This window comes from Lagopus leucura, unplaced genomic scaffold (genome assembly GCF_019238085.1).
Source record: "Lagopus leucura isolate 7727_CA_CO unplaced genomic scaffold, USGS_WTPT01 Super-Scaffold_100030, whole genome shotgun sequence".
Lineage (NCBI taxonomy): Eukaryota > Metazoa > Chordata > Aves > Galliformes > Phasianidae > Lagopus > Lagopus leucura.
Window position 1 is genome coordinate 1,754,557 of NW_024962281.1, and position 26,365 is coordinate 1,780,921.

Consider the following 26,365-nt stretch of genomic DNA (forward strand, 5'->3'; position numbering starts at 1 on the left):
TCTGCGCAAACGTTCCTGCTCACTTTCAAGGCTTGAGTAACACCATAGCTGGTTGCTAAGCTGTCCGGAATGTCCCCAGGGTCAGAGGAGAATCCCCATGAGCTTCTTTGTGTAAAAGAGAAAAAGGAAACGCTTTATGAAGCCTCTAAACTAACCCCTGTGCCCAAAGTGCATCATAAAAACCAGTGTAAGAAGGGGAGATTTGGACAGTGCCAAGTGAAGGGCCGTGGGGGTATTTTCCTATGGGGTACGAACTGCTCAGTGCAGCCCTACAGAGCTCAGCAATCGCAGAGCTGCCAGGAGATGTTCTGAGTTCAGTCCTTTGGGGGCTCTGTCTGTCCTTAGGCTGTCCCTGTACGTGTGCCTGTGTTACAAGACTTATTTGTTGGGGCTCTGGTGGCTTTTCAGTCGATGCCTTTGGATGGAGATCACCCTTGGTGCTGGATGGCTGGAGCTCAGCATGGCTTTGTCCCATCTGTTCAGGGGGGAATGTCTGCAGCCCTGTGGGGTTTTGCCATTTGTGGGGATGCTTTGCCATTGTGTTGTGGACCTGTGCAATGTCAAATCCATATTGCCTACAGCAGCATTTAATAGACTTCTGATGTCAATTTGAAGTCAATAACTCAAGATGTTAATTGCAGGATGTGTCTGGACTCTGGCTCACCTGCCATTATTTCTGTGTCAAATAACTCCTAATCTTTGGCACAATACATTTTTTTCTGTGGCCCCAGGAAGCAAAAACAGCATTGTGAAACATGCTGCTGTGGAACAGTGTTCGTTGGTCTGGAGAAGGAGCTCCAAAGTGCATCTTTCTCTCAGTGGGATGAACACCAGAGTTATTTGAACAATTGGGCAGTTGTATGGAATGACCTATTCTCTGGTTTTGTTTTTTAATGTACTCAGTGGCAATAGAAAGGAAGCGTTTCTTAAAAATTACGAGGAAACACATTTTAAATCCCTTTGCTCCTGGTAGCCTTCCTTGCAGGGGCAGCTGTAGAACTGGAGAACTCTCTGCTCTTGGCGTGCGCAGTCAGGACTGGGGGCAGCCATAAGGGAATGAGTCTGACACCCTGTTGGTGCAGTACTCTCCATGTACACCAACACAGCACATGCAAGATGTAAGCAGCATTTGCAGAAGGTCAGTGGGTGGTTGCAGCTGTGCCTGACACAGAGGGTGAGGAGCAGAACCCTGACCTTCAGTGCGGACGTTCATTCCTTGGCGATGTGCTGAATGTATGAATTGCTGTAGCTTTAGGGGAAATAAGAATTCCTGAGAGGTTGATCGCAGAGCTGAGGCCCTGCTCAGCCCAAGAGATGGCACTGTGCTTCCATTTCACAGTGTGACAAGCCAGACTTGGTGGCTATTGTGCCTCTCTCCAAAATGCTGCTTTTCCAAGGCTTCACATACAGTAAAGTCCATTATTGTAAAGGCCACATTGCTGCCAAAAAAAAGCCTTCAGCTAAAAAGTATATATCTATAAACTAATAACACATCATTCCAATGAAAAATAACACATGGGGAAGGAGTTTTTCTCAATTATTGATGGCCAGTGTTTGTTGTATTGTTGTGTGCTGAGTCTGAGGAGCCTCGATGGAGAGAGGCAGCCCTTGGGGTGAATGGCACTTCCATGGGTGTTTTATCAGTGCTACAAAGATGGGCCCTGGGGTAACGAGCCTTAATGGGGAGAAAGGGAAAATGAGGGCGATGGGAATGGGGGGAGTATCCCCATGAGGCCTTAATGCAAAGAGTGCAGAGGGTGGTTATCCAGCTCCCAGGCTGTGGGTCAGAACTGAGGATCAGAATGGGATTTAAGCATCAATCGCAGCGTGTTGCCACTGTCTGTGCTGGGCTGCTTGGGGGAGCTGGGCTGCGTAACCCCACTGCCAAGTGTCTGTGCAGGGGGAAGGCCCAGAAAGGAGGTGCCCACCGAAGGCCATTTGAAGCAGGAGGTATAAAATACTTGTTCTTGTGTGTTGGTGGGGGACTTGGGTGCAGCTGTGTGGGTGTTTTTGGAGAAGGCGCTGCTGTAGGTTTCCTCCAGGTATCTGGGTTGTGATGCTGCCCTGCCCTGGCAGCTGGCTGGGATAGGTGGCAGCAGGGTTCAGCTCAGTGACACATCTCTGTAAGTATCCGTGGCAGTGCCTAAAAAAGAACATTTGGCCACAAAATGGAAAATTGGCAGAGAGATGGAAACGTGGAGCTTATAGGAATGGAGACAGCAACAAGCTGGGGGATCTGAAGGCACTCCTGCTCCCTGCTGAATTCACTTAGCCAGATTGCTTAATTGGAGGTGATAATGCAGCATTTTTTGATCTGGCAACATCTATGCTGCAGTGTATGAAACCGGCTGAAAAGCTGAGGAGTAGCAGAGCAGCAGATGAAATACCCCAGCAAAGAGGGCAGGATGAGAACAAAGTTTATTTTATTGAGGAAACGCAAGAATAAAGGAGCACAACTTTTCAGAGCAACCTCATTAGAAACCCAGGCAAATTAGTGGCATTATGGTTTATTAAATATCATTCGGCCAAGGACAAAGAAACCTGGTAGCTGAAAGCAAAACCATAGTGACAAAAAAAAAAGCCACAAAGAGGAACTGTTTTCTCTCTTGAGCACTTCCCTTCCATGTAACTCCTGGTCTTAGCTCTTATAAAGACGAGGCCCATTATCTAAATGTGAATCCAGAATGGAACTGATTGGGTTTGGCACCTGAAGGGGAACATCTCAGCCAGTAATTGCGTGTGGTCGTACCCTCAGAAGAACGTGACTGGTGAAAGTGTGATCCCAAGGTCCACTGTGGGGACCAGGCTCATGTACCCTCATTTATTTTTTGTTTGAAAGCTACTTTGCAGCAGTGTGCGTGTGCATGAATACGTATTGATTTTATTAATGAAAATTAAGCACGGACAAATTTGCCTCTGTGGAAACCACAGGGCAGGGGGAAGGAAGGTTGGCCGTGCTTAGCTTTTACGTGGTTCCCTTCTTCAGGAGTCTCTGCATCCTTGATTGGGATGCAGGGCTGCCCACTGCCAGGCTCCTGTCTCCAGGCTGTGAGAAGGGTAAAACAGAAATAAAGATCTCCTGGCCAGTTGGCTGTTATGCAAACTCAGAGCCATTTGGCACCAACCTGAGCTCTGGGGACAGAGATAGTCCCACGATTAGGAAAGAGAGCAGAGATTGAGGCTGTGGGTGCAGAGGTTTCCTTAGAGTGAAACCAAAATTGCAAAGCTCTGTTGGGTGCGGAGCAGGAAACAAACCTGGTGTGAACTAAATGAAATGCTGTTGGCCTGTCCCCAAAGTAAGGGGAAAGTGCTTTAGGATTGCTGCACAGGGACATGAGGGATGGGGCCAAGGGTGATGGGAAGCAAAGCTATTGTGCCCCTCTGTCCTGACTCGATAAATGCTATTTGCACACCTATGGGGAAAGACCCCTTCAGGCTCTGAGCTGGGCACTGATCTGACACGAGGAACTTCAGGTGGCACAGATGTTTCCAGCTCTGAACGCTTTTTGAGTTGGGCTCCAGAGCTTCCCGGAGCTGTGATGAGTTCAGTACTGCTCGCAGCACAGAGAAAATCATTTCTGCAGATTTGATGATGTTTTTTTCAACCCCCCCCCCCCCCCATAGAACGTATTTTAAAGGGCTTTTGTTGCAGTTGTTTTTTCGTTTATGCTAAAGTGAAAGTCAGGAGAAATTTCTATAAACAGTAATGCATGAAGCATATTGGGAATTGTTTGGGTCAAATATTTTGCCCTTTTGTAAAACGATGCTTTAGGAATATTAGCACATATATTGGTTATATTAGCAATCTGTTTACCCAGGTAACTGAAGGCGAGTGCAGCCTGCTGGTTTCACAGGAAGACAAAGACAGAGTGGAGAGCGTTTGTACGATCCTGCATATAAATGACTTATTTATTTTGATAAGAGTTTACTGAAATCCAAAGGAGAGATTTGATGTATAACTATAAAATACTGATCAGTGTGAAATAATGCCTGCTTTCTGTGCCTGATGGGCTGAGCTGATGGGAAGACCTGCCTGGATGGGCACCTTTGGTGGATGGGTAACCCATGTTCTGTACTGATAACTCCAAAGGGTTTGACCCTCTTCTCCTCCATCACATCCGACAGAGGCAGCAGCACTTGGGTTTGTCTCCTTGGGCACCAGTGCTGCTGACAGCAATCCTTTGGAAAAGCTGTGGTGCTCTCCATACACCCAGAGAGCAAAACTGAGCGCAAGGTGCGCTCCTCAAGCTGCATGCTGCCAATTTAACCAAGGTGCAAGATCCCCTTTTCTTCCCATTTCTGCTCCTTGTGTTGCCATCTCCTGCAGGGATTCAGATTCTCCCCTATTCCTTTCCTTTTGATGTTTTCCCTGGTGGCTGGAGGTGGTGCACCCTCCTTTGTGGCCATGCTGCCTCTTGTGAAGCCACAAAACCCTCCAACAATTTCACAATAGTATGGTTTGGCTTGGAAAGGACTTTAAGATCATGCAGTTCCAATCCCTGCTATAGGCAGGGACACCACCCAAGAGGCCAGGTTGCTCTAATTTGCCTTGGAGGAACCCAGGAGGGTGGCTATTAGGTTGCTCTTAAACAGCCAACCAACCAAAAAACCAAACAAACTCAAAAAACAACCACAAACCAAACGGAAAAAAGAAAAAAAGCAACACAGAGAGAAAGAAAGGAAGGAAAATAAGATAAATAATTTCCCTGTCAAACCGGCAGTGCTACAGTACCACTTCTGCAATTACAGTGATCGTGCATGCATGAGTGATGGGACTTTTGCATATAAGAGAAACGAGAAAAAGGTCTTTTAAAGCACACTTTAGTTTCACTTTATAATTTCGTGGATCCGGGCTGATGCATCGTGGAGATATCACCGTGCTGAAGTATGAAATTGTTTGAACATTTATTTTTATCCCAAAGCAGTGCCGTGAGCAATGCTTCAGAATATTCCAAATTGACTGGGATTGTATTAGTCATATCTTTGTGACAAAGACAGTAATTTAGGTTGGTTTAGGGTAGTTTAGATTGGCGTAAAGTAGATTTAGAAGGTTTCGGTTTCCTTCTCTGAAGAGCTGAAGGGTCAAATTGTAAATTAGAGGAGCACAGGGCAGAGCTGGATGTCGGCGCTGTGCACATATGAATAATGCCAATGTAGTTCAGAAATATATTTTATGCAGTGGAGAGTTTGTACACGTGGGCAATGTAATGGAATGGTGGTGATGGAAGGTGAATGGAAGGGTGGGATTGTTCTGCAGGAGCCCTGAGGGCTGAGCGCCCATGGGCACAGCAATGGCTCCGTCCTCTTGAATGGAGAGCAACAGATTCATTCACCATTCACACCCATCGCCTGCTAGAAGTGACCTTGAGCATCACTGTCCACAATGAGATAATTAACCCCAGAGAAGAGGTGCACGAGGTAAGGCTGGATCCCTGTGCGCAGCAGCATAAAGATGCCATTCTGTGTTACTTCTGTTGTTGGTACTCCAAGGAGGACCTGAAGTGTCCTTCAACACAGAGAGCCCCTTCCCACCAGGGAACTGCCTCTGGGCATTCCAGATTTCCTCCATTACTTTCAGCTCTGCCAAAACGTGGGGGCTTTGATGCCTGCTCTTTTACTAATTGTCTCCACGCACGTGAGAGTGGAACGATGCACATATGCATACTGGCTGTCCTCCTTGGGGCTCTGTGTGAAGACAAGGGCATCTCCACAGCACAAATTGCTTGCTGACGGTATTGGATTGCTTGGTAACCATTTGCTTAGGGCAATTACCACTAATTATTTAACAGAATTGGAAATGCGGAAGAATAATCTATAAGGGGTGCTGGGGACCCATTTCTGTGTGAGAATGGGATTTTACAAGATAGGCAAAAAATGCCCAGCTCCAAAAGTGTCAGAGCAGACGTACGAAAAGAAATATGCTTTTTTGTGACTTGTGAAATGCCATGAAGAAAAGTAAATACTAAACTGTGTTGCATCAAATGCAAGCTTAGGTTTGGGCTGGTATTTATTTTTGGAGTAAGCTCTACTTGATAATTTTGGAAGTACATAAAGTGCATCTAATTTCATTTCCCCAGCTACGTACCCATGGTTCTGCCTAAGCTAAAATTAACGGTGTTTTTTTTTTTGTCTGGACCATCTGTAGATGTAGTTCTATCTTGCAGAGTACAAGCACACCCAGTCATAGCACGGAAATGACTTCAGTCTCGGTCTCTCTGAGGGGAGAGGGAAGAGAAATGCTGAAGTCCACATTGGGTGTTCCCTCCCCTTGGTCAGGGTTCCTGCTCCTGTCCCTTGTCTGCCCCAGTTGGGTGACCCAGCTTGAGCTTGGGTGTATGGCAGTTAGTCATTTTGTTTTATTGCTGCTGCACTTTTGTCTATAAGATGAGTGTGATGGAACCTTTTGTTTCAGGTGGATGCTGTGGGGGCTGCTCAACTCAAAATGGCTTTGGATTGTCCATTGGAAGAGCAAGCCCAGGTACTGACTATGATTGGTTCTGTGCTTCACTCGATGTCTCCATTTAATTGAGATGGCAAGTTTATAAGGGGCAAATTGTTTGATCACACGACCCTACAGGAACAGAAACGGGTGATGGCAGGGTGCAGCTGTAACGCACTGAGCTGGGACCCTGTCCCCTCAGAGCCCATATCCTGTGTTCTCCAGGATATCACGGAGCCTCCATGTGGCTGCAGAGCCATGCTGTCCCATTCTGCTCCCAGAGAGGAGCTGTGATTTCCCACTGCCCATCTCCTGTGGCTCGCTGACGGCGTTGTGCTCCTCTTGATGCCAACACAAAGTCATTCTGTGCTCCTGCCCTGAGTGCTGCCTGGGTGCTGGTGCTCTCATGTTTTGTCCCACTGGGTGCTGCTCTGGCAACCAAAACCACCCTGCAAAAGCAACCAAACCAAAAGCCAACCCTGCGGGACTGGCTTTGCTGTTTCTGCTTTCAAGGAATGCCATATTCCAGCTGTCAGTTTGATATTAGCACCAAAACAGTGTTTATGCGTTTGAATAAACAAGCAATTACTTGGATCTGATCTAGACTTGATTAATTCCTACATCTTCTTTTGTGCTTTATCACTTTAATTACTCTAATTGCTGGTATTCAGGAAACAATCCCTGGGCTGCAGCATGGCCTGGGAAGCACTGTGGGAGTTTGTTTACCACAAATGTGGCCTGCTGGATGTTTGTGCGTGGGACAGGATCCAGGGAGGAGGATCTAGAAGGGATGTACAATAACAGTAATAACATGCATCAAGATACAATGCTTTCTACTGAAAGGTAGTCTAATTAGTAGCACAAGTTTGTTAACAAGCACTAATTGCAGCTTTTTAGTTGTTGCTTATAATTAGAATTCTCATTCCATCAATTCCCGTTTGTTGGAGTCTCAGAGGAAAAACTCTGTGGTGCAGTCCTGTTGGTACGGAGTAGAATGGAGCCAGGGGGCTGTAAGGCACAGTGAAACCCATCATCTGTGGGGCTGCTCGGTGTTTGCTGAGGTGAAGCACCTCTCAGGTGAGGTGTCTGTGGGCAGAGCTCCCGTTCATAGCAGCACTGCACGATGCTGGCAATGCTGTGCCCACTGAGCACTGCTTTTAATGCAGAGATCTGGGCTGCTGGGCCATCAGTGCTGGGAAAAAATACTCCAGTAGTGCAGATTATCAGATGTACCCATATGTCTTCCTCTCAAATGGAGCCTCGTTGCATTGGTTCCACATTGTTCAATCGAAGGATGGGTAACAAGATGTTCTTTAGCTGCATTTAAGTCGTAACGTTATCCCTTTAATCACCTTCACATCCTGTGCTTTGGATGCTGGGATGGCTTGTGCCGCTGGTGGAGGCAGTGGGGCTGCATCTCCACGTGCCTCTGCAACCCCTAAACATGGGAAGTGAGGGGAAAAGCAATGCAGCCAGCTGGCCTGAGCAAGTGGCTCCTCTTCTACGGCCATTAGCTGAGCGAGGTCATTGGTTTGATGGAGAAGTTGCTTGATAGAGGGATATAACAGTGCAAATTAGATTCCTTGGTTAAAAAATATCTGTAATTAGAGATAGAATCCAATCAGCTGATGATACCAGGTATTTGCTAGGTAGCACTGTTAGATGCTATTGGGAATGAGTGCATTGGGACAGAACTGCTGCTTGCTTCAGAAAGTTCTGCAAAACCACAGCATGACCAAACCTAGAGAACAAAAATGTGAAAATAATGGGATCGGACTCCGCAGTGCTTTTCATAACCCCCTGCTTCCCTATCTTCACACTGACTCACATCATTATGCAAATGCCACAAATTGCAATAAAATCAATTAATGGGCTATCACATCCTGTAGAAATATTCACTCGTTAGTTTACTGCTGAGATAGTACTTCTGCTCTATTTGCTTATGTCCGAGGTGGAGCAGGGCTGTGTGCCAGGGCAGCAGTGCTCTTCTCCCCCTAGAGCAGGAGAGCAGTGGCCAATTAGAGCTCCAGTTTGGGTACAGAGCACTGGGATGGGATGCTTCGGGACTTGAGGGAATAGAACAGCAGTGTTGTCCAGCCCTGCTCCGAAATCCGAGCTTGCAATCTCACCTTGGAGTAAGTGGAGGCTTAAAAGGAATGAATGTTATATGAATTTATACGAATGTTTCCTCCACTGATTCAAAAGCCCTTCTATCTGCCTGGGAAGGGCAGCCCTGTCCTGCAAACTGCAAATTCCACATCACAGCAGCACAGCAAGGGTGCAGCAAATCACTGCGCCCCTCTGCAGTGCAGAGCTGGGTCCCTTTTTTGTGCACGTTTGGACACTAGATGAGTGCAAGGAGATACCTTGGCTAACTCACATTGCCAGGACAGAAAGATGTATTTGGTGTTGAAAATAGAGAGGTCTTCTCCCTAGATCACAGTACATAGGTGGTTCCATTCCCAAAGGGGAAAACCAGAGAGAGAGATTTATGTAACATCTGTGTCTGTCCATAAGCTGAGTGCTGTTGCTCTCAGGGTGCCAATTCTGAAGGAATTTTGCCCGAATGCCATTTGTTGCAATGCTGGGGTGCCCACGCTGTGGGATACTGCTTTGACTTTGGATTTAACAAGGTCTGAATGTATATATCCGAGGCCTGACCCATCTGAAGGGTAGTTTGGGGGAAAGTGCAATTGCTCTATAAATAATTCACTTTGGTGCCTGGGCTACCATTCACTGTAGCCCTTTTAATACCCCATAAACTCAAATGTACCATGCTATTTCTCTTCGTTCCAAACTGCTCTCCCAGGGACAGAAAATGGAATAGCACCATCAGACCATATGCTGTGGAGACCAGAGAACAGATGAAATTGCAGCAGTGCTGACACGTGCTCTGTTTTTCTGGTTGTAAAGTTCACGTGATAAAACAGAGCTCATTCCTTTGTCTCTGTGTAACATGTATTGAGGAAGCATTAATGTGACAAGTCCTATTTGGGGCACAATGTCATCTCATGTTTTCAGAGCGCACGTTGGGCTGCTGGACTGAGCACCAAATGGAATGGGCCATGCTTATAGAAACAACACTACGTTTTTCCTTTAAATGCGACCATATTTCCTCTTCCACCCTTTGTTGGAGGTTGGTGGGGAGAAATTGTGATAGCATGCCTTTACCCTTAGTGGAACAACGTGTGCATGGTTGTTTCTGAAGCGCAGAACGATGGGAGCACTGGATGATGGACTCCTTGAATTTGTTGATAAGAATTCCCAAATGGGTTTTTCCTGAGTTATAAAATGCACAGCACCGACCCAGAACCCGTGCTCTGCCTCGTACAGGCCTCCATTAAGCAGTGCAAAATTGGTCCATTTATAATTCACTTTAGGGCCTAAATCTCAGAATGATGTAGAAATGAGGAGAGCTTCCTGGAAGGCAGCCAGGACCCGTCCTTCCCCTTTCTTGTGCCTCCGGAAGAAGTGTTTTTTCAGCACAAAAACTCAATTAGGACAGCAGAAGGAAGCTGCAGGAGCTCCTCCAGGGCCGTGGCCTCATTGCAGTTCTCTGCACCCAGCGCTGGGCACAGGGTCTGTGTGGGGGCAAGACTGGAATGATGAATTTGTTTCCAGGTCCCAAATCTTTCCTAGCCTGGCCTGGTATCCCAGGTCTAATTATACAGTGGTGTCTCTTCTCTTAGTGTTTAATTAGTTCCTGTTTTCCCAGTGTCATAAGTCACTAATTACTGCTAAAATAAGGTACGAGAGTATGGCTCCACGTGCGTTGAGTACTCTGCAAATTCCACATTGAGCCAAAGAATGTTTTCCCATCTTAAGATGTTTCCAGCCACGCCGGTGAACCAGCACTTTGAATTTGGAATAATCCAAGTTTAGAACTTCCCACAGCAGTGTTTCCCTTGGCTGCTTTTCCAAACCGGGTCTGCCCCCCAGCCCTGAAAATCACCTCAAACCCCAAGTCCCTGCATTTAGTGCAGTACCATTGGCAACTGATCGTTTGCTAACATCCCCACAAGGGATACATTAATTTTGCAAAACTTTTTTTTCTGACAGCAGCATTGCTTTTCCTCCCTTTGTTTGCTTCCCTATTGCTTCCATTCACGTTTCAGTGTCAAACAGACACCCAGTGTCCCTGCCTCTGTTTCTAGGTGAAATGTCACCTCTGCCTGCAGGCTGCAGGGGCAGGTTCCATCTGTATGTACCATGCTGGAGCAGCAGCAGGCTCTGGGCTGCTGAAGGAAAGCAGCTTTCTAATAGCTTAATGTCCCCTTGGCCGTAAGCTTAGCATTAACCACGTGCTTAATAAATCTGCTTTCGTGCAGTGGGGCACAAAGCAGGTGACTGAGCGTCGGACTTTTCCAGGCTCTGTGCCTTGGCTAGCTTGTTCCATAGGGCTGCAGGAAGTCATTGAAATGTCTCCAGTGTACGAGTTTACCCAACTGTAAAATTGGGTATAATAAGGCTTGCTTACTTTACACCTAAGTTTAATTTCATCCTGTTGACTGTGAGATGCCACATCCAGCAGGTGTAACTGGTGGTGCTGCACGTGGGCAGCGCGGGGCTCTGACCATTAGCAAAGGCATGCTTATAAGAAAAACTGCAGAAATAAATCAGATAATTTACCTGGATTGTGCAACCCTGCAGGCAAGGAGATGAGGGTGCTTGGAGGAAGCACGTAACAGAGGCATGAGCATCACTGCCAGCCTGGAGCTCACCTTGCAGGCTCTGTTTGGGGAAACCGAATCACAGAATGGTTGGGGGTGGAAGAGACCTTAAGGATCATTTTATTCCAAGCCCTGCTGTGGGTGCCAAGAGCCTGGGGAAGCCTCACTGCACCAGAACACAGGGACCCAGAAAAACACAACCAGAGCACCGCACTTGTGCCAGCTCAGCTGCCCTTGGGCTGCTTTGTTACGCTGTGCAGCCTGGGCATTGCAGAGCCTGTATTTTGTTTTAAGTGCATGCATTTATCACTTTCAGTGGTGATTCATAATGTGGAGCAGATTGGAAGGATATGGGATGTGATTTGTCCTGCCAGAAATCTTCCTGTTCTTGCTTTTTTTCTGACTGTTTGCATGTTGTGGTGTGAGGCACTGGGGTATTGGTGAGCAGGGATGCCCCAGCAGTTGTCAGCCGTTACTGAGCTCCTCTGTACTGTGTGTGAGGCTGCAGGGCAGCAAGCTGAACCCAGCTTGGTCCCCATGTGGAAATAGTCCCAGCTTGACGGTGCTAAGTCCAAAACTAGTGGCAATCAGTGCCAAGGGATGGACAGCATGCACTGTGTCATTTGCAAGCAGTGACCTCTTATTCCCACTCCAGAAGCAGCAGCTTTCACAAGGCATTTATTTAATCAGAGCCATCCCGGCCCTAAATGGGCCAATAATCACTTGTAAGATGGAAACCCCCCAGCCAGGAGGCTCCTTCTTACCCCATGTGCTCCTGCTGTTGGCACTGACTGCCTATTATAGCTCCTATCTTGGATGCTAACTTTAATGCTTCCCTTGCACAGCTTTTACTCTCTGAGTTTGCAAAATGCAGTCCACTTCTCAAAAATGATTTTCCATGGCTTTGAATGAAAAGTCACTTTTTAAAGAATCTCTTCTATGAAGGGTGATGTCCTACCTTTTGCATCTCAGCTTGTGTCTGTGGGGAGTTTGGCTGTGTTCTTACTTCACCCTTAAAAACGCCTCCTCCCCATGTTAACCTTTCCATTGCACTCCATTGCTGACAGCCCTGGGGGCAGAGAGCAGTCCTCGGTGCTCACTGGGCTCCATCTGTGAGGCATTAAAGGCAATGAAGGGTGTGGAGAAAGAACAGTTTCCTTCTTTCCCAGCTTGGGGTGTTCCTGCATGAACCCTGGTTTATGGGACCCCCCAGCTGTCCCCTCTGCTCCCAGCCACTCTGGAATCCCAATTTGCTCTTCTTCTTCCAACCTCTGTGTTTGTTTGACCTTCGTGGACCTGTGCCCCATCTGCTGGGGGGCTCTGTGGTACCTCAATGCCCATAAACAGGTTGCCAGAGGTGGAACCCAAAGTTTGATGTGTTCTCAGTAAGCGTTAATGAACCTTGCAGGGAGCTGCTCACCGAAGGATGTCGAGTCCCAGCTGTTCTCCCCAGGGAAGACAACCTGGCAGAAATCTCACGCTATTTGCTGAAAGAATCCTTATTTTCTGGAGATGGTGCAGATATACAGGAGATGGGTTAATCCTTGCTTGCAGGGGGATCACTGCCCTCGAGGATCTAGGCTCCAACACAGCTGTTCTCTTTCCAAAATTATTTCTTTTTCCTTTTTTTATTAGCTCTTGGAGAAGCTGATGGGCAGGGATGGCATTACTGCAGCAGCAGATGCATTCACCCCTACTGGGCACGGATGGCAAGTCCCAAGGCATCAGAAAAGCAGCCAGAAATAGGGGAGAAGCAAAAAGCAAAAAAAAAAACAACAACAAAACCTTGAAGTTTATTGCTGCAATACTGAGGCTGAGCAAGTTGTGCTGGGAATGGCTCTGGCTTGCCCATAGGAATTATTTATAACCTACAAATGATGTTAAAATCCGCATTGCTTATCTTTGCATAAGTTACTGTGGACATCTTTATTTCAGAACATGCTATAGGGAAGAGGTAGTGCCATGCTCTTACAGTATATTTGTTTCACCCTCCAAGCTGGTGATTCCTTATGGTTCTCTGTAACCCTTAAGACAAAAGGAAGTGTTTCAGTTCTCAGAGGAGAAAACGCTGCGGCTTTGTGTAACAAATTTGTGGTATTACAAAGGATCTGCTCTCATCCCTTATTTATTCACCAATGTGAATTACGTTCTTGCGTTGCACATTGCTATAAAAAGAGAAGATGCAACACTTCTTTCAGGTGCTGTTTGGTTTTAGTAAATGGAAAGCAGTGATTGAAGCTTCCGATTCGGGTTTATTTCTGTCTCCCAGCGGAACAATACGATCAACAATACCTAATATTGCTCTCATTTTTAAGAGAGAATGGATGAACCAACTCTCTGCACATCCTCTGTGAAGTTAAATAAGCGTTTTGATTTTTTCTCTTCTTCTCCATTTGGTAGCAAATGGATGTTGGTTAGCACCAGCACCAACGAGGAGAAATGCTCCCAGAGGTAACTCACTGCTGTTCCTCTTCTCGGACAACAAATCAACGAATGCCCTTTAAATGAAGCGAATTCCAACTTTTCTCCTGTGGATGAAGTGCCTCTGGGTTGTTTGCAAGGCTGAACAGCATATCTTTGCCCATGAAATCCCATGCAATAACTGCCTGGTGATCGATGAATGGGCTCCTGCACGTCTTGAACGCGTTTGATTGCCCACATGTTTTAAATTTGCTCACGTAACCATCTGTCAAAAAAATGCTCCCCAAATGCTGCGTTGTCTTGTTTTTGTTCCCTGTTTTGAGGTTCTAAGAACACGACAGCCTGCTGGGGCTTCTCCAGTCTGTGCCAAGCAGATTGCAACCTCCTGCTCAGCAGGGACCCTGGGCACCACGCGTGGGAGCAGCGTTAATAGCAGGGCAGCCCAGCAAGTGTGTGAGGGAGGAGGACAAAGAACTCCGTTTGGGAGATTTTCTGACTTATTTTTAAGGATTGCTGGTTTCTTTTCCTCATGTTGTCACCATATCCTTGTGTTTGCTCAGCCACTCCAGAAAAAGAATAACCGTCTCTGAGGGTATTTTTTTTAGTTTTCCCTGAGGTCCTTGGGGATGGAAAGGTTCTTGCAGTGGGCAGTTCACGCTTCCCAGTGGTGATATGCAGGCTGGCTGAACAGATGGATGTGGGGGCTGTATGAGCTCCTGCCTCAGCCCTCTGCTCCTTCAACGTGCTCGTGCATTTGGGTGCAAACTGTGGCCATGCCACGGGAAAGCTGAGATATAGAGGTGTGAGAGCAGCCTGCAGACATCAGGGATGTGGGGAGTGCTGCTAATGCAGGCTGGTATGAAGCCAGCAGAAGAGGGTTTTTTAGGTGTCATTATGATAACTACCCTATACCAAGCCCCTCCTCCATAGCTGCTAAGCATAGGAGCTAATGCAGAATGACTTCAGTTCCCAGTGCCGTCAGCTCTGGAATCTGCAGGAATTGCTCAGTGTCTTAAAGTATCTGATTTAAGGTAGCTCCCTTTATGCCCAAAGCTGTTGTCACCTCCCGGCCTTCTTCCTTGCACGTTGGTCCAGCTGCTATCAGCTGTGCAATTATCAGTGGAGGGATGCAGTGCTGTTCCTGCAGGCAGTTGAAATCTCATTAGTTAGTTAGTTAGTTAGAAAGTTAGGTTTTTTCTTTCAAATGATGACGTAGTATGTGGTTATTCTTCTATAACTTCAAGTTCTTGCTACCCTAAGACCATACATGTTGAAGAATTTTATGATTAAGTGAATGAAAAGAAAAATAGTTGCTTAGATCTGCACCCCTAAAACGTGCCCATGTAATTATTTACCTATTCCAAGGATTCGTTTTTTTCTTTTATTTTTGTTACTGAAGAGCTCAGCCCTCCTCAGAGCAAGTAGAGGGCAGTTCTGTGAAGCGTTACATCACTGCAGAGGTCAGTGCGCGTGTCTTCCATTCACCACCACTAATGTACCTGGAACATTTTAAAACCTCACATGCTGAGCCCACATCTCCGGCACTGGAAGAGGCCCCTTGGTCATCTTTTTGAAGAAGAGAATCCAAGATCTCCCTCTCCTGGCTCACTGATTCTTACTTTTGTTTCTCTAGATTGTCTGTGTCATCTATGTTGTCTGCTATTCGTGCTATGTTGATAACATTGTGCTGGGTGCTAGGCTCTGTTTGCACATGTCCTTGTGTTGAAGTGACTTAAGTAACTGAAAGAATTGAAATAGGTTATAATGCTGGACCATACCCCATCCAGCAACAGCGGTGTGTTTCACAGAATCACAGACCCATTCAGGTTGGAAAAGACCTCCCAGATCCCCAGGTCCAACCCAACCCATCCCATCATGTCCACTGGCTGTGTCCCCCAGTGCCACATACCCCCATTCTGGAACACCTCCAGGGATGGTGACTCCCCCACTCCCTGGGCAGCTGTGGCAATGCCTGGTCACTCTTTGGAGAAGAAATTGTTCCTAACACCCAACCTGAACCTTCCTTATTCCAACAGTTCCAACTCTCAACAGTTATCAGTAATAACCCTACAAGAATTTTCATTCAGACAAAAAAAAAATAAAAATCATGTTATAAGGATATTATAATTGATAACACCCTGTAATCTCTGAAGACAAAGTGCTGCAGATCATCAGCATACAGCCCTCCTTCAGAAGCACACCACTATAATTTCCTTCTTCAGGTCTTGCTCATGCCCTTGCATGTATTAAGTCTCTGTAGGGATGATTAGATTCTGAATGTCTCTTAAGGTTACTCTTTTAGAACAAGGGCAGAGATTTGATGTGAAACGTGAATGGTCAGCGGTCACATCCAGAAGTGGCATTCCCTGCTGAGCCCTGCTGTACCAATGTGGCACAGGCAGATACATGGGCAGTGCTGGTGGTGGTGGGAGGAGTGATAGCTCAAGCTGAATGGGTTGTGCAAAACAGACAGCATGTGTTTTTCTGCTCAGGAGTACCTTATATTCTTGTATCCGGTGGGAAGTGCCATTCTCCTGATCTCTTTGTGCAAGCACCAAGCAATGTTCACTGAAACTGAATGGTGGCAAACAGGAAAGTGCATTGAAAAAGCCATTTTCTGATCTCCAGTGTGTTATTAGAATGTGGAATAGAGTGATACAAAATACCTGATCCCTCTACCAGCATGGAGTCCTTAGCCTAAACGCTAAGTGGGAATGCCATGGCATGGCATTTAGACTGAGGGCTCGGGCCTGTTGAGGGATGAGACATCCGGTATGATAAACAGATGTTGATGTTATTAAAGGTAACAGCAACAAAAAAAGCCCCCAAAATTATGAGATTAGAAGCTTGTACTTCTGAATGCCCACCAGCACTTCTCCAGCTCCGGAGCATCCTCATGTTGCAGGTGTGGGAAGTGCTGCTCCTGTTCCTGCAGATGGCAGGAGGCTTTCCCAGGTGTTCCTTGCTCTGTAGCTGAACACCTTGCTCTGATGTGCATCATGAAAACCCACTCCCAACTGTGGCTTTTCCAGTAACTTGTTGGTAGGTTTGATGCTGCTCTGCTTTTCCCATTGGTGTTGGCTATGGCCCTAATGTGAAGCACACAGAACTGACACTGCTGATGTCTTGCTCCAGCCTTGCCTGCACCAAATCAGTGTTGTTCAGCTTCCCAAAGCTGCACTGAGCTGAACGCAGCACCAGGTGTAACCTCTGCACTGCTCCAATGAGAGGTGTCGTGCAAGTACTGAGTGCTATAAAGCATTTAATAATAAAGTGTGCCTCTCAGAGGAGAAAATCCACAAATAACTCTGCAGTGGAGGGAACGCTCCGTTTTGTATTGCAATCATTGCTCAGCAAATGCCCTGGAGAAATGTTTGAAATGAGTGTGATATCTTCCAGGGAGATCAGTGCACTTCCAGGGGGATTTGGCTCACAACCCTCTGAAGCTTATGTTTCTATAGCTTTGATGCTTTATAGCCTTCTCTATTTCTGTCATAATCCTTCATTAGGTTTTGCCAAACTGTTCCAATTGCTATAGCAACTCTAATGAAATCTCGCTCCCTAAATAGCCATGCCGATTCCATCAGGTCACAATCTGCCCTTTGCAGCTAATTCCCTACCTTTCACTGCACCTTCTTTTTTTATTCCCTCTGAGTGGAGAATCTGCTGGGAGAAGGAGCCCAGAATTAGTAATGCAAATATTTTTTCCCCTTTTCACCTGAAACCAAAAGGTTTCTTTTGAAAGGAAGGGCACACATCACACATCCCCCAGGGACCATCCCTGCAGCCTTCCTGCTGTCCTCTCATTCTCCTCAATGCTGTGCTGGCCGCCCTGCGTGCTCACAGCAGGGCGATGGGAGCCCACCTGCTCACCAAACAGCACACGTGGGGTTCCTTTCAAAGGCTGTGTGAGCCTGCAGGGAGCACCGTGCGTGTGCTGTGATAACATTTCTGCTATCTCTTGGCTCTGAAAAGCGGGCTGGTTGCATTCAGGGCTCTGTCCCACGGCTGCATCTCAGAGCCCTGCCATCCCATTCTCTGATGGGAATCCAACGCTGCACTCAGCAGTGCCTTTGTTGGCATGCGAGCGCTTCTGCAAGTGAATTGTAAACGTTGCTTTTGCCACTTTCCTCCTTTGATAATACATCCCTTGCATTTCTTCCATCAGCTGCCCGTGAATGAGCAGCTCTTCAGGCTGGTCAATTTAAAATAATTTGTTTAACTTTGAGTTGGGAGCAATAGGATGGAAATAAAAGATTGTGGCACAGTGCCCCACGCTTCAGCCCAAGCAGAGAGAGCTGGGATTGTGCTCTGTGCTGGACAAAGGGCTCCTGCAGAATGAATGACCACAGGCAGACCTCTCAACGACAGCATTCTAATCATAAAAACTGCATATTTCACAAGTTTCCAACTGAAAACTGGGGGAAGGTTGAACGGATTCAGGAGCTGAAATAGTCTGCCCAATGTGTATTAAGGGCATTGTGGAACTTCCATTATATCTCCCTGTATTTTACATGAACTCTGAGGCCTTCCTCCTGCCTTGTTTGTATGTGTTTCTCCACAAAAGGAAATGAAAAAACTTTATCCTTACTATGGGAGGAACATGGTTATAAAACCCAGAGATAGCACATATTTCTCCCATTGGAGAACTGCCTGATAACCATGGAGATAAATTAGTGTATTCCATTCACTTTCAGACCATCCCCTGAACTTCACCAGGAAATGGGATATTTAAAGTTGTGTGAGGAGTGGGAAGGTGACAGATCTGTGAGTGTCAGTGCAGCTGCACTTCTCTCTGCTGATCGATGTGCTTGATGGAACATGCCAGTGGTGTCCGAGGCTCTGGGGAACAATGCCATGTTAACAGCAAGAAAGAAACCAGTGCTTTGGTTTCACAGGACTCTCAGTTTGCAACAATTTGTCTTTTGCTTCTTCTGGTGTGATGTCCCTGTTGTGTTCTCGACCCTACAGCCTCACCCCATGTTCCTGCACGGCCACCAGCAGCCGGGAGGCAGCAGGAGGAGCACTGCTTTGTAGCTGCAAAACACAGCCATAAAACAGCACAATCCTGGCAGTAGGGACGTCTGCGTGCTGGGCTGGATAATGAAAGTTGTGCTATGCTCAGGAAGAAATGGGGCATTGGTAACCTGGTAGAAACAGGGAATCTCGTGCCATGACAGCATCCAGATTAATGGCCCTAGTAAGGCCCTGCCATGGCTCTCACTCACCTACAGCTGTTCCTAATTTCTTGTACTGGCTGATGAGATTTGAAACACCTGCCCACATAGCCTGTTTAAGCAGTCCTTGTGTCTTAGAGGCAAAGATTTGCATGTCTTCAGATGTATTCTATAGAAGTCCTGTAAAATCCAAGTCTAATTTCATTGCGAGGAGGAGGAGGATGCAGGTGAGCTGGCCAGACTGACAGTGTGGGTAAACTAATCTAGAAAACTGAATGTTGCTATAAACGTTGCAGTTTTACTCTGCACACCAGCAGCAATGAGCTGAGCAGGTGTGCTGCAATCACTTTGGGCAGTGGCTGCAGAGGGGGCTGCAGGATGAAGCTGGGGAGAGCAGTCGAAATCAAAGGGGGGGGCTGAGTGGAGTGGGAATGCTGCAATGCTGGGGGAGTAGAGGAGGTGACAGGGGGCTGAGGCAGATCATAAGTAATGTAGGGTGCATAGGTTTAAATGGCGATACCTCTGTGGCCAGAAAAAAAACGGTCCATGGTGAAAGGAGCGGTTGGTTCTGAACAGAGCCCTTCAGAAACGTTGTGGGCAAATACTGCCTTGTTGAAATTCTTTCCTGAGCAACTTGCTGTCCTGATTTCTTTCCCTATGCTTGTGCATTTAGTTTTATGTCTGTTCAGTAGTTAGGAACCTCACTTTGCTCTGTTTCAGAACGCTGATTCCTTTTATGTGTTGTCTGAGTTTGTTACACGTTTAATAAGCTGCCACAGTTGGCCGCTTTGTCTCAATTCTCTGCAAACACTGCTTTGCTTTAACCCTGCTAATCAGCACAGCCAACCCACTCGTGTTACTGAAGTCACAAATCCTATGGAGTATCGTGGTGTCACTCTCTAAAGCAGACGAAAGGGAAAAACAAAACTCATCTGAAACGTAGCGTCGATCACAGAGAGCAGTTACACTCTAAGTGTTCGCTTCAGGGAAAGAAGAAACCCAAACCTCTGTCTTATTTCTTGTTGACAGTACATCTTTAGTTGGGAGTGCTCACAAAATGCTGTCTAACTCAACGCATACAGGTTAAATTACCATTTACCTGTAGCTCTGCTATTACCCACAGCAATTACAGCTTCCTCCTCCTGCGCCCATCTCAGTGGAAGGAGGAGGTGGGAGCGTTTTGATCTGTGATCCAGAGAACAGTAACCCCTTCCTCACGGGAGTTTTTCTGATAAAGGTACTGCAGTGGAGCTGAGAAACCTTCAGTATCGTAGATTCCTTCATAATGAATGTTTTGCCAGCCAGAACATTCCCCTGGTGTTTTCTTTTTGCCAGATCCCATTTGTGTTTCAGCCTGGCTTATTTACTGAGCAATGTGCCCACATCTGTTCTGGTAGAGTGGAGGATATGTTCTGGAAACTGTGTTTCTAGAAATCGCTTCTGTGCTTAGGAAAATATCAGGGGCCAGGAGGGTTCTGCTCACACACCCTCCTCTCCTCCTGAATGTGACCACGGCCAAATTCCTCACCCACTGCATTTCAAGGTGTTGGCGTTTACCTTTACTTTTCTGGCAGCACGGATGCCCAGACAGGCAACAATGATGAACCCAATTAATGGCATCACAGACCTTACTAAAGAGACAGATGAGCCTGTGCAGACACTCACTCCTTTGGGAGCCCTACTGTCATCAGAGAACAAGAGGGAGCTGGGGACCACCTGGAGATTAACTGCTGGAATGCTGCTAATTAAGAACCTGTAGGATGTTTGCCATAAAAATAGAACGAATCTCCTCCATCCTTTTTGTCAGTTCTGTGCTTGGCGCAGTGTGATTGGATGGCGTGAAGTAATCTCAGTCTGGTGGCATCTTCAGAAGGAATGTGGGTGAGTCAGTGAGATATCAAGCTACGGCTTGATATCAAGCTTTCAAGCTATGGCAGGGGAGATTCAGGCTGGACATGAGGAAGTATTACTTTTCAGAAAGGGTGGTCAGGCACTGGAATGGACTGCGCAGGGATGTGGTGGAGTCACGAACCCTGGGGGTGTTCAAGGAAAGGGAAAGACTGGATGTTGTGTCGAGGGACATGGTTTAGTGGGAGCCATTTATTGGTAATAGGTGGACGGTTGGACTGGATGATCTTTTAGGTCTTTTCCAACCTTGGTGATTCTATGATATCTGAGGGATGTGCTCCTGCTGCAGAGTGCTCACCGGTTGTTTGAGCTGGGGTGTCTCCAGGGCCATCCATTCCTGCATCCCAGTGACTGCAGGGGGCATTCCGGGGAGCTGGAACAGCCAGGAGCTGCATCCCTCTGGATGCCACATCTTGAGTAAGCACGCCTAATTGCAAATACAGGACTGTGACCTCTTGCTGCAAAACCATGAATGGTTGCTCAGGTTTGCAAACATCTCACAAAGGGGGTGAATGCAAATAGCTGTTTTGTTTTGTTTTTGTGTGTGTGTGTGTGTGTGTGTGTATGTGTAGGTCTTCCTGCACACCCTTCTATCTCTTCTGCTTCACAGCAGCACCTCCCATTTGTCACTGATGGATCCCAAGCAAGGGAACCTACAGGAACTTTGCCTCCCCATCCACCAGCTGCCTTGAGCTGAGCTACTCTCAGTGCGGAGCAGCAGTGCTGGGTGAGCAGTGCAGGCAGGGAGCAGCAGAAGCTCTGTTTCAGAGGAGATTTTGAGGAAACTGCAGATAATATCCCAGACTGACTTATCCATTCAGATTAAATTGAGTGTAATCCTACGCCTATCGCTACGCTGCTGAATGCATTTAGCAGAAGAGATTTATTTCCCTTCCTGTTATCCTTTCTTTCTCCTTTCCCCCTGCACTCCATGCTGCTGAAGAGTTCAGGTTTTATCAAAGAAATAAAATACTTTAGCTTGAAACTTCTGCACTTCTTGTCATCTCCGGGAGATTTGGGGAGTAATGCTCATCTATTTCCAGGCTCTCTTCCTCTCCTCTGCTATTACAATTCAGGACTTCAGGGAACCATTCTGTGGACAGACTTTAAAGGTTACTCCCTTTAATACCTTAATGCCTCTTACTCTAAGGGTATTCTGCCATTTTTCTCGCTTAAAATCTTCAATTTTTGTTTTAAGTGACAAATGTCTCTTCCAAGCTCCCTGTTTCACACCTTTTGCAGCCCTGTGTCTCAGCACATCCTATTTCTGACTACAAAGAACTGCAGCAGTCCTAAATTCTCCAGGCTGTTTTGCAGTTTGCAGCCAGCAAATGAGGCTGTGGGAACACCCAGGTTTTCCTGCACGCAGTTCTCTGCATTCAAGAACAAAGTGATTCATGACACCATCCTTGGTGTTTTAAAATAATTTTGAGGAACAACTGAGAAACTGAGCCTTGCTGGGGCTGCAATGCTCATCTGTGGTTTTGATCCAGAGTAGGTGGCAATGTTTGGGTGTTGACAGGTTGGTTTCATTCTCCACCCCAGGGCTGCAGGACCACTTCTTGCTCCTTATCTCCCATCACCATGAGAAGGGCAGAATGCATAACTCTTAGTACTTAATTTCATGATTGGTTGCTTAGTTACATATGTCATGAAGGAAAAGCAATAATGCTGCAATTTATGTAACTAACTGACAGCCCAAATTTGAAGGTTTGAACAGTGAATATTCACACCATGTTTATTCAAGCCGTTATCTGCAAGGGGGAAATGTCAAGAATAAATCCCACATCTTCTCTTGAACGTTTTTAAGGCAAATAAATGAAACTTGACAAATAAATTACCGGTTAGTCTGAGCGCTCAGCTGAGTTTTACAGTTATCTCCATGTACGGCTGCATGAGGGGCAGCTTGCTCCCTTGCACAATGCTTTATCACTGCAGCAATGGGCAGCTTCTGCTCTCTGAATTGTGCTGTGATGTACAGTACAGCTGAGCCAGGCTCTGTATGGGCACAAGGGCCTTCAGGAAGGTGAAGAATTAACTACTGAAGCAGCGTGTCTTCAGTTCCTCCTCTATGCACTCTGTGCAAAATCAGTTGGGCCGTATAGGAGAGCTTCTTGTTTGTGCTTGGGGGTCTGAAAAGGCAATGCTTCTGCATTGCTGTACCTTAACAAAGGTACAGCAGCTTTTCCAAAGGGCCATCTGTCCTGAAATAAGGAGACATTCAGAGTAAATAAATGAATTTCCTCATTACTTCTGATGAACTGGTGCTGAGATTTTGGTTTCCAATTTTTTTGTGATAGATTGCTTCTAGAAAAGAGGGGACTATGAGTTTATAAGCTTTATAGATTCTTCTATCTAAAGCACAGCTTCCCAAAACACCAGGCTCTGTTCTGTGCAGTGATCAGGGCCAGGTGAGCTGTTCTGGTTATTGTTGCACAAACATCTTTGCAGAAGTCCAGGAGTACAACCCAGCATCTAGCAAAGTTAATAGGAACATTTCAGAGTAGCTTCTAACAGAATTTAACCTGTAAAATGGTGCATGTAACTCCAGATATCCTCTAGTTTCTTTATATTAATAGGAAGCTTGTCCTGCCCTGAATGTTAGAAGAGGATTTGCACTGATCTGACAAGTACTGACTGATCTGGTTTAAGTTGCTGGCCGATGTTCTAACGCCTGGAAAATAAACTGCGTCAGCTTTGTTAAGTGATGGAATTAAGGGTCTGGAATCTGAGCAAAGCCCCAGCACTCTCCTTGTGATTTTTCCAAGTGTATAAAGAAAGATATCCTACTGTCTGTGTCTACCTTCACGTGCCAACGGTGCAGCAGCCTTGCTTCCTCAGCTCTGCTGCTCAGGTGCCTCATAGAAGAGTTAAGTTAGACTTCTTTCAGGATGTTGCCTTGTGTTATTTTATGCATGAACCAGAATTTTTTGTTATGTTTTCTTTTTTTTAAAGCCAAATGTAGTGCCAACTAGGAGTCCTGTAACAAAACCCCGGTGAGGACTGGTTGAAGTATTTGGTGCACAGGAATGCTATTTTCCATGATCCAGGGAAACAGCTCTACCCATTTCTGGGGGTCACTTGGAGGACCACAGTCAGTAGAACCAGGGCTTTTGGTGATCAATGCTAGACTTGCCTGAAGAGTCATTTGAGAGTAGAAATTGGACCTCGCATTGACTTAGTGATGGACCGGACCCTGCCATGGGAATGTAAACCATCAGGGCAGAGCTGATGTGAACAGATGAGCTGCACCGTGGCCCAGCAACAGAAGAATACAGTTCACCTGTCAAAATAGAGCATTGCACAATGTGTGAGCCGAGAGTACAATGGAAGATAAGCTCGTTAGGGAGCAGTGCTCTGCCCTCTAAGAGCCAAAGGCTCTAGGCATGACCCACAGCAGGGCTGGAAGGAAGCAGGTCGAGGAGATGTGCTTCTTCAGCTGGCCTTGGGAGCAGGTTATGGGAGCGAGAAAGGCTTTGCTTTGCTGTATAGGGTTTGGATGAACTGATGGACTGCATTTTTGGGGAAGGACGTGAGAGAAACCTGAGCATCCTGCCCAGCTGGCTGCAGTCAGTACTTGTGTCAGAGAAATGCTCACGCTGGATGGCTGAAATGGCTCCTGCTCCATTCTTCCATTAGCTACAAATGCATTCAACCACACTCAGACATTTCTCAGGGTCTCTGCTATGAAGGCAGTTAATTATCTCACTGCTGACCATTAATCTTAAGTTCTTTTATGGTGACTTGGATTCTCTACAACCAGTGTACCCAAAAGGTAACATATTAACCCTAGGGCAAGATGGGCAAGTGGACTGGACATAGCTACAGTACCTGGTTACTCATTGGGAATGTTTGTGTGCTGGTTCTTCTTGCTCCATGCTCTTATGCTTGGCACTATAGCAATGCAGACAGAAGTGTTTGTGGGAGAAACAGTGGAGTTCTTTTGCACAATAATACAAAGAATCAATTTGTGAGCAACTTCAGCTTGTAGCATCAGCACCCTCAGAAACTGTGAATTATCAACTGCAATTGCAGGGTTGGCACCTTTTTTCCTTAAGAAAAAAGCAACATTTCCTGCATCTCACCAGCCATCTCATCCATTCCATTCTTTGCTATATTGCTTCCTCCTCTTTGGGTTTGTAAGGAACTTTCATTTCTTTGCCTCATTGTTTTCTCTGCTGCTCTCCTTGGTCCGGGGCCTGATTATCAGGGACTAAAGTTATATAAGGTGTATCTTAAACTTATTTTTAAGCAACTGACTGGCTTATTTTTTCCCTTCTTGTTCTGTGGTTAGGATATCGGCCTTGCTAAGTGATTAATCTGTCTTCTTGAACAGTGCCAAAAGCATTGCATCAGCATGAGAGGATCTAACCTTTGAAAAATTCCCCTAGGAGCATCCGACCCAGCTGGGGATTTTGCTGCCAGCCAGAGCAGTTAATAAAAGAGGGAAAGCCAATAATGCTGCCAGAAGTTTTTGCCATACGAAAGTCAGAGAATCAGTTAGAGGCTGTCAAGTGTAATGCATGAAATTATTAATATGAGGAATTCGAGATCCAAATGGGGCATTTTGTCCCAGCGATCGGGTCGTGCAGGAGTGGCCGAGGAGATGGAGAGTCTTCAGGTGGAACTTCCAGAGGGACAGCATCTGGGCAGAGTTCACAGAGACATTAGTCTTATCGTTGCAGGGGGAGGAGAGGTTCCAGATGGAGGGGGATGCCCATGGGACACATCAGCCTTCTGTCTCTGAGGACCTCAGGGTGCAGGAAGCCTTGGGTGCTGGTTGGCACCATCAGCAGGAAACCTGAGACTTTCCCTAGTGCTTTTCCACCTCAATTGCTGGCTGGTTTTGTTGTGTCTTTTCCAAATGTTACACCATTCAGTCTATGTGGGAAGTCATCCATTCAGTCCATGTGGGAATTTGCAGTGCCAGAGAAGAATTAATTACACAGTCGTCATGTTTTCATAAAACTGTAGACTGTTTAAATACGTTTTGTTCCTTTCGTGTAGGCGATCATAGCCCTGGTTATCTCAGCATGAGGTGCAAACGGAGCTTGCACCCAGAGGGATGGTGTGCTGGTATGGCTGGTTGGGAACCAGGCAGATAGGGAGAGATCCATGCAGCATCCTGAGGTGAAAAATGGCCTGGGGACCAAGGAGACTCTCATCAGCTTCTGTGGAGTGAACAATTTGCTTGATAAATCCCAACCTCTTTATTATGTGGGAATTGTCCAGGAGAAAGCTGCTGTTCTTAAGAATTGCTTAGTTTTCAATAATTCCTCATATCCACATGGTTTTCCTCACATATGTTTCATTGCTGCTCCTCAGGAGGGACAGGTTGGGCTCTGGCATCCTCCATCCCTGATCACACGCCTTGGAAACAAACTTCTGCAGCATATATTTGACACCATACACTCCTTTGCATGGATCTTCACCCTAAAATGCTGTTTCTTTGAACTTATCTGTCAATAAACAATTTTACTAGAAAACTGCCAGGTGATAAATGCTGCAAATTTGCAGATGAGGAATAAGTTTTACACGTGGAATGAGCTCCTTGGAGCTCGGCATCCCCTTATTGCTTCTCAGGTCCTCATCTGCAGCACCCTGGGCTTGTTGCTTGCCGTGTTCAATCTGTTAAAGTGCAGCTGGGTATGTTGGCAAAGGGTGTATCTGCTTATTGTGTGATGTAGTGTTATGTGGTGGCCTCTGAGCATGATATGGCACTGCTGTATTTGGAAGCTGAGAGCCCATCC